The sequence below is a fragment of the Triticum dicoccoides genome, chromosome 2A (genome assembly GCF_002162155.2).
Source record: "Triticum dicoccoides isolate Atlit2015 ecotype Zavitan chromosome 2A, WEW_v2.0, whole genome shotgun sequence".
NCBI lineage: Eukaryota > Viridiplantae > Streptophyta > Magnoliopsida > Poales > Poaceae > Triticum > Triticum dicoccoides.
Genome location: NC_041382.1, coordinates 788,692,626 through 788,702,235, shown reverse-complemented (window position 1 = coordinate 788,702,235; position 9,610 = coordinate 788,692,626). Strand labels below are relative to the sequence as shown.

Below are 9,610 nucleotides of genomic sequence, written 5' to 3'. Positions count from 1 at the left end.
TTTAGAATTTTTCCTCAAAAAGAGATCCTAGCTATGGACTTGCTTGTTCCTCCAAAGCTCCCGCTCACCATGACATGGGCACTTGACATGCCGGGACCTTTCGGTGCTTAGTTTCTTGGTATGCTATCTGACTCGACCAAACTCCTTGGGTGTCTTCCATGTTCATAAGGAACATTTTGCATTATTATATATTGTACTTCTTCTTGTAATCTTGGTTAGCGTCCTTGCACAAACTTGATGATGATGTGACATATAGATTTTGCTTAACCCTTGCAGGGAAAACCTGAAATGGAACAAAGTTGAAACTCCAGGATACACATATTGAAAAAATTGAAAACAATATATATATAGCGCAAGAGGGTTAAGTACACAAAATGGTAGGTGGATAGGGGTTCTGCGGGATCCACACACCCCCTAGAGGCGCCCGGGGGTAGGGGGCATGGATAGGGCATGTGGAGCCCACGAGACTCTACTTTGTGTCCTATTTAATATTAGAGTTTGTATTATAGTACCTTATCCGTTACCTAATACTTGATGATACCCCGTGCGTTACAGCGAGAATTTCTTCCTTTCATGATCATATTAGATGAAAAACGTACATTGGATGAATGGAAAGGAAATATGGCTTGGAATGTTGAACAGATACATTGACATTTGAAATGTTTGATGTTAGGGATTGATGTAATATTGATATTTACATTTGAAATGTTGGAACAAATACATTATTGAGCAAACATACAGAGATTTATCTCTAACATGCATTTATTCCTCTACTTGGTACTTAGGTTTGCTTGTAAGAGCCCTGAAATAATCTTAGTACACTTGGTTGGCCAATAGTGACTTGAAATGAGCATATGTTTACCTCCACACAAATATTCAAATTCTTGTAGCCAAGTATTAATCATTGGAAACAAGAAATACATGCATAAGAATTAACAGTGGCCATAAGATAGTAATGGTAAAGCACATTGAAACCTAGTTGTTGTGTCATCAAGCATGACATGAGCAGCCAACTGCAATACATATTCACACATCCAAAGGCATCATCAATAGCATCCGACCATATAGCTCTTGAAAATTGGTTAGGAACCTGTATTGTACACAAACTAAACTAAAAGAGATAAAATATAATAATAACATGATTACCATTTATGAAAGGCTTGTAACTTTAGGTTTTACTTTGTCTAGAAAACCTCCTACTCAAATGCTTTTATTTTTCTATTCCTAGCAAATATATTTTGTTTGATTGGAACATGAATATTTGGCTTTATCATATGGAACATATAAGTTGAACATCGTACATAGCTCATACACATATTCTTCAACACTCTATGGCTGGGCAATCCATCAAGACTCTGAGTGGCCAGCTCAAATTTCCATTTAGTGCAAGGATTTTGATGGAGTAGATCTGCAAGGCGCTCCCGGCGACAACGGAAGCGGATGGGATGGTATCGGGTGTGTAGTGTGTGAACTGCATAGGGCTCAATGTGGCTACATCAAGCAAATAAAGCCAGCCAAATTAAGAAAAGTCCAAGGAGAGAGGAAGTTATTGGTCTACTAGAATTTCTAGATAGGAAAATCAAGAGATTGTAATTAATTCAAGTTGAGTACATACTTTTGTCTTGGAAGTCGCCGCAGCGTCCAATCTTGCTGCCTCATACGGATTCCCAGCCGTCTCGATCATCCGTGAAGAGTTTGTGGGTGCTCTCCATCCCCTTGTTGAGATGCTCCACTGTGGATGGATCATCCTCGTCCTTCTTCTCCTTCTACCACCTCTCCTCCTCCTCCTTCTCCTTCTCCCTCATCTCCTTGTGATACTCCTCCTCCATCACCTTTCCGGCGATGTAATCCTTTCCGGCGATCCTCGGGAGCTCGGCTCCTGTTGGCTGCTTCCAGACGGAGATGCCTGCGGTGAGGGAGGCGAGCAGGCCTCTACGGTCCTTCTCCAGGGACATGTTCTCCTCCATCACCTTCGTCAAGATGGAGCACTCGGGCCCACGTTTCTCCATGACCTGTGTGTGTTTCGGACTGCCGCCGGCCGTGGCTCTCTGTAGCTTTATTCTGGTCGAGGGCTTTCCTTTGCCTTGCCGCCTCCGTTGGGTATACAAACCCGCCTTAGAAGGCCCAGTAGATTCGGGAAATACACTGTGGTTCCGTTGTATATGCACCCTATATGAGGATTTTTTTTAATATTTTAATAAAAAGTCAAAATAAGTAAGAACTATTTTGACAAAACACTTGACTTACTTTTGCACTAGTATATAAATCTCGACGAAAAAAAAAACAAAAGTTGACCCCACAGAAAAAAGACAAAATTTATTTGCTATTATAGGTCACTATTCACACTATTTTAGCCAAAAATTTGTCTTGTTTGAAAAGAAGTCAAAGTGATATTTTTTTTGTGGATTCTTTTTCTCACGAGTACAATAGAAGGTCAAGTTTATTTCAAAAATATTTTTAGAAATTTTTGACTTTTTGTTGAATTACTAAAAAAAATTCTCATATAGGGTGCATATGTCGCCATAGACCAAAAGTTCCCTTCCCAGTAGATTCCACCTTGGGTCGATCAACAGTTTGAGAACACAACTCAAGATTGATGCACCGGCCCTCTATTTTAGGATATATTTTTTCTGATGTTGAAACCTCATCATTTTATTTTTAGGAATTTTATTAGTATTTAGTTGGAAAGCTTCAAAGAAGACAAATTATTTGTAGATGTTAGAGTGATCTGTTCGCCGGCAACTTTTTTCATCAATAGCTTCGTCTATTTCTGGTGTGTGTGAAAAAGAACAAGGAAATGGGAAGCTAGGGTAGCAAATTATTATACTCCTCCATTTCTAAATATAAGTCTTTGTAGAGATTCCACTATGTACCATATACAAATGTATATAGATACATTTTAGAGTGTAGATTCACTCATTTTGCTCTGTATGTAGTTCATAGTGAAATCTATGCAAAGACTTATATTTAGGAACAAAGGGAGTACTTTTGGAAAAGGTGTTTGAGTTTCTAATTTCTTTCACACACCCTACAAATGAATGGTGATTTCATGACATTAGGAATCTGGCATTTAATTTCATTTTTCAAAAAGTGTATGTTTTTGGTTTTTTTTTTGGATGATCACCTCCATTTTTAAACTTTTTTTGAAAAAAGAGCACCATTGATGGTTTTTAGACGAGAGCCTAGCTATTTTCTCTTAAGCCATAAATAACGAGTTATTTTCTCTCCCAACTAAAAATAATTGGTGTGTAGATATTAGAGTGGCCTGTTCGCTGACAGCTTTTTTCATCAAAAACTTCGTTTATTTGTGGTGTGTGTGAAAAAGAACAAGGAAATGGGAAGCTAGGGTAGCAAATTAATATACTTTTGGAAAAGGTGTTTGAGTTTTTTTTTTGCACACCCTGCCAATGAATGGTGGTTTTCATGACATCGGGAATCTGGCATTTAATTTCATTTTTCAACATGTGATATGTTTATGGTTTCTCGACATGATCGTCACCTTTTAGTACTTTTTTTAAAAAATGGAGCATGTGCTCCTGGACACCCTTGATGGTTTCCGGACGAATGTCTAGCTATTTTTCTCTGTTGCACATAAAAGCGAGTTATTTTCTCCCCAGCTAAAAAGAACTAGTTTCTCTCATATTTTTTTTAAACGGAGGCAAAAATTTGTCTCATCCATTATTTAAGAAGAAGAGAGTTGTCCACTCAATCAATAGATACCCTACACACACCACTATGAAGAAAGCCTCGTCGAGGTAGCACATAGGCATCACTTCTCTCATGCAAGTGACTCCGACTTCGCCACACACGACCATCGACCCAGCCCAATTCGCAAAGGCCATGCGAAGCCACATGAAGAAGCATGTCAATCACTCGGCCACATAAAATGTATATGACATTTTTTTAAACACCATACATTGCAAAACAAATATTTGTGTAATTAAAAAATAATAGTTCATACCATTAAAAAATTGTATGTTACGTTTAGAAAAATGTCCACTTGTCTCAAACAAAATGTTTATAGCATTTTCAAGAACAAATATTTATATAATGTAAAAAATGTTCGCATAGTTTAGAAAATTGTATCATATAAAAAAGTATTTCTACATTTATTATAAAAATCTTTAACACGTATTCAAAATAAATTCAAACGGATATCTGAAAAAAATATTAACCATGTATTTAAAAATACAAACGTATATAAAAATGGTTTATCTGTATATGAAAAATGTACAATGTGTATGAAAAGAATAGACATAAAACATATATTTTGAAAATATCAATTACGTATTTGAAAATGTTAAACGTGTATAAAAAAATTCCTGGTGCATACAAAAATGTACAATGTGTATAATAAACTAGGCATGTGTTGAAAAAAGGGTAAAAGAAAAAAAACCCAATGAAAACCAAAGAAAGAAACAAAGAAAACAATAAAAAGGGAAAATGCAAAAGGCATAAACCGAGGAAAACCGGAGAACAACCAAAAAGATATGCTATCCAACTAGTCAAGTTTCGCTTCTTTTCTAGTAAGTCAGTCGATCTTGATTCATTCTACTAGCCTTTTGGTTAGAAAATCAGAACTCTATGACTCGATTCTTTATTCTTTTTTCTAAAAAATAAGTGGCACATGTATTGCATGAAGCACTCCGGTCCTGACATTTTTTACAACTAGTCATCCGGAAAGGAGAAATAAACCCAGGAAAAAACTAAAACTAGTCATGCCAAAAGGAAGTTGTCATGCTTGACAACTAAAGTTGTCATCCTCGCGTCACTAAACTTATCATAAAAAGTGTTCAAAGTTGTTATGTTCGTGCCACACAATATGACACTTATCAGGGTCCTTCTTTTTTCATTCTATTTTGACAAATGACTAAGGCTAAAAGACGCATAAGAGAAAAGCTCATTGAACCCTAATAGGAATCAGTACGAACGACATATAGCTCTCGTTGTGGCTCTGTGCAGCTTTATTCTGGTCAAGGACTTACCGTCGGGAGCTCCTAGTCGGCGCTGCAAGCGCCGGTTAGCGCTAACAGCGCTCGCAGCGGGAGCTAGCGGGCCGGCCCAATCGAGGAGAGAAAATAGGTTACTGCTAACAGCGCTCACACCGGGAGCTAGCGGGCCGGCCCAATCGAGGAGAGAAAACAGTAAAAAACTATGATGCAAAAACTGGAACTCGAACCCATCACCTAAGGAATGGCAACCTAACGCCCGAACCACCAGACCTAGGTGCTTAGCTTCTCAACTACCAGAAACGAGGTAGATTTGACCATTCCTCTACAGATATATTATATACCCAGAGTTAATTATTTGAAAAAGAAATTCACAAAAAAAACATGAATATGAAAAATGGGAAAAGATCATCAATTTCGAAAAAACCTTCATCCATTTTGAAAAAAGTTCACAAATTTGAAAAAAAGTTAACTGTTTTCGAATAAAAGTTGATCGAATTCGAAAAAAGTTCATCAAATTTCAAAAAAAGTGCATGGATTTTGAAAAAAATAGTTCATCGATTTTCAAAGAAGTTCATCAAAATTTGAAAAAGTTCATGGATTTAAAAAAAAAATCGATTTTGAAAAAAAAATCACAGATCTGAGAAAAGTTCATCAATTTTCAAAAAGTTTATCGGATTTGGAAGAAGTTCATGAGATTTTAAAAAAAGTTCATCAAATTGAAAATAGTTCATTGGATTTGAAAAAAAATCATTGGATTTAGAAAAGTTCATCAAAATGTTAAAACGTTCATCCATTTTGAAAAGAGATTTAATCAAGTTTGAAAAAAATTCATTGAAATTGAAAGAAAATATCATCAAACTTGACAAAATTTCATTGAAATTAAAAAAGTTCGTCGATTTAAAGAAAAAGTTCACGAATTCGAAAAAAATATCGTCTATCTCGAACCATTTCACGCATTTAAGAAAAAAGGAAAGATGAAACAAAAAAAAGGTAAAAAACATGGAGAACATAGTGGGCATTTCCTGTATGTATAAGAAGGATGAAAGGAGGCATGTATTCGCTAGTGGCGTAGGTGGCGTAGTGGTTTTTCTTTTTTTTGAAGTGAAGGTAGTGGTTAGTCGAGGGATCGCTGGTTCGATTCCGGGTACGCACACATTTCCGGCCCATCTAACTTCGCAGCAAGGCGCCGGTTTGCGAAAACAGGCGCCAAATAGGGATTACCCTTACCGTCCGTCTCCATCAGGTATACTAACCTACCTGAAACGGCCCAGTAGACTCCACCTTGGGCCGGTCAACAGTTCAAGTCTAGCTTTTCTGCTTTGCTTTAAAAAGTTGTTTTCGAGAGGACCGGGACGCCACGTTTGGCTTGGTGCACCCCATGACCTTAGATGTATCCCACACCATGTGGACTTTCATGAATAAACTTGGTGTTCACCCCTAAAAAAATTGTTTTTGAAGTTTTTCCATCATTTTAGTTTAGAAGTTTAATAGTTAGTTGGCAAGTTTCAAAGAAAAAGAAATAGTGCCTAAATGTTGCAGTGAGCTATTCACCAGGCGCCAGCAATTTTTCATTAAAAAACTACGTTTTTTTATGGTGCATGTGGAAAAGAAAATGGGAAGCCAGGTGGCAAATATACTTGCACACCTCGCAAATGAACGGTGGTTTCATGAAATTGGGAATCTGGCAATTAATTTCATTTACAACATGTGATATCTTTTTGGAATTTTTAGATGATCGCTACCATTTTTTTTTCTAATGGAGCATGTGCTCTTGAGCACACCAGATGGTTTTCGGATGAGAGCCTAGCTATTTTTCTCCGCTGCCCCTAAAATAAGGAGCTATTTTCTCTCCTAGCTAAAAAATCTAATTTCTCTCACCTTTTTGTCGAAACGGAGGCAAGATATTGGTCTTCATTAATTAAGACTAGTCAATGCATACGTGCAATGCACGTAAATATTAAGGAGAAAATTAATTGCATGTTTATATAATGTAGGATATAGTATCAATTATGTGTAATTTAATTGATTACCATAGACCTTGATATTTGGTGTGATATTAATTGCATGCTAAACATGTTTGAGAGCTCATCATTGAATCTATCTATATCTCTATTTTTTCCATCAAAAAATACCTACCTCTATTTTTTCTCTAAAAAATATCTATATCTCTATTTTTACTTTTGTTTACTTAATAAAAAGAAAGTAAGGTTCTAGTTTCACATTTTCTTCGTCCAACCTCTCTATGTACGTTCCCACCTCCCTCCTTTTTTCTTTGTTTTACGTCCCATCTTTGCCTTTTGTCTCATTGGGTTTCCTTAAAATCGACTAACTGTCCCATGTCTTATATTAATTTATGAAAATAAAATTATATGTATAAGAGGGAGTAGTATTTTTGGTAAGCCATTAAGTTCTTACCAAATAAGTGATGAACAATAAGATCGCACATAAATCGTTGTGATTGCGTATAAAAAATTGCTAAGATTTTACTATATATATGAACAACAAGAACAATACACAATATAAAATCATTGAATCATAAATAAAGGAATTGAACTCCTCCGAGTGAATGATGGCTATAAAATTTTACAACTAAGATGAAGCATACAAACACATACATGTACAATTGAAAAACTGAAAATGGAAAGCATACGGTAGGAGATTGCCTCTTTTTCGAGGATGGAGATTGTGAACCAAGTGATTGTGCCTTATATAGGAGATTATGAACCAAATGATTAGGTCTTAATGTCTTGTATATATACAAGGAAATGGGAGTTTTTTCACTTTGTTTTGGGAACATAGTACAAAGACACAGACACTCACGTACGCATATACACTCGCCTATATGAACATGTACGAGAGACTGAACTGACATATCTTGGGAGATGGAGATGGAGTAGTGCATATGGTATTCGGATCATACATTATAGAGATAGCCATAGTATTAACAAAAGAAGGTGTCCCTCTTGTCTATTATTGGCCGCCTAGAAATTTGAAGGGAAAACCCACATGGCACGTACATCACCACCGACGGATACATACGAACCTGCTGATTTGATCCTGTGTATGGCGCCGTGACTGCTTTTGTCTTACACTGTTCAGGGACAACAATGTGAATTTCAGAGTGAAAGAGATAGAGAGGAGGAGCAGCAGCAAGTACTAAACAAGCACAAATCTGAACTGAACAATTAACAGGTGCAAGTACTTGTAACATCTGATCATTACACTGTCTTACACATCTCAATACTACCAAAATTTCAAAGATAAAGAGGAGGAGCAGCAACAAGGTTTGGGGAAGAAAAGGAGCAACGGTTTTGTGGAGAGAGAATCTTCAAGAAGGGGAGGCTGAAAGAGAGAGCAGCATCAAGTTCGGCAGAGGAAGTAGCAGCAGCGGGGGAAGAGAATGGTGAGGATGCACCGACCTGCCGAGCTCCAGCCAGTGGCAACGGCGGCGGTAGCTGGCGAGTCCTGTCCGTAGCGGTGAGCGGAGGCCAAGCTCCAACCAAGGGAGGGGAAGACGACGATCCACTGGCCGGATGGTGTCAGAGGAAGGGGAAGGCGGCGACCAAGCTCCAGTGGGCGGCAACGACGAGACAACTGAAGATCCTTGCACTTAGCGGCGGGCGGCGTCCCATCGCTAGTAGAGGCGCACCTAGGTCATCTATTGCTGTCGATTTGGTCACCGGATTTGGTTTCAGACAATGGGTAGAAACGGTCTAGGACTGTTCGGTTCGTGTCTACGACCAAACCAACTCAGTCCAACAATAGTTAAAGCCCAGACCAAACTAAATTGATTTAGGGAGTTGGCCCATTTCACCCGATCAAAAGGCAGCCCCATACAAAAACCGACTGAAACTATGGTTCCGGCCCAAACCACTCCCAGGTTTAGTCGTGACACACTGAACAAAACAACATAATGAATAATTAATGTGACATGTGAAAAGGCGGGAGTAAACTCCCTCAAGGGCCCCTTTGATCTATCCGTAGCACTCCAGAAGGAGCGCTGCGCCCATTCAAAACCAAACACCGCCCGAGTCCTCTACAGAGTACTGGTCGGCCGCACCACGGACCGTATAGAATCCCGTCGAAACGGACCGAGCGGATGGCGGCCAAGGAAAAAGACCCGTCGTCGGGACCCAATTGTACAGATCGAACAACTCACATATTATACTACGTAGAAAGAAGACATAGTCATTTATGTTTATTTCCTAAAGAAATTTATACGGTGTGTCGAAGGAAGGAGAGAAACCCTAGAAAGAATTTGTGGGTGGGGGGGAGAAAAGGATAGAAACACAATGTTGGGTGAGTGCCGTTCCCCATCCCCTCTACCACTTCCACTTCCGTTCCGTTGTGCGGAGGCATTCGAAATTTGAATCCCCTTCCGCCGCCGCATTCCCCATCCCCTCTTCTACTTCTACTTGTACTTCTTCTTCCCCCAACCCCCACTCTCCATCCCCATTCCAATCCAATCCCCATTCCAATCGAATCGGATCCAATCCATGGCGTCGCCCCCGTCCTTCGACTTCTTCTCCGACGCCCCCTCCTCCTCCTCCGCCGACCGCCAGAACCCCAACCCCAACCCCGACCCCGACCCCCACCGCGCCCCGCCGCCCACCCCCAACGGCCTCAACGACCGCCTGCTCCGCTTCACCCAGACCCGC

The 9,610-nt window shown here is 39.2% G+C and overlaps 1 pseudogene; it reads left to right on the top strand.

Annotated features, from left to right (window-relative positions):
• The first annotated feature begins 9,340 nt into the window (after nt 1–9,340).
• LOC119357357 overlaps nt 9,341–9,610 on the top strand; it is an 8,314-nt pseudogene continuing 8,044 nt past the window's right edge.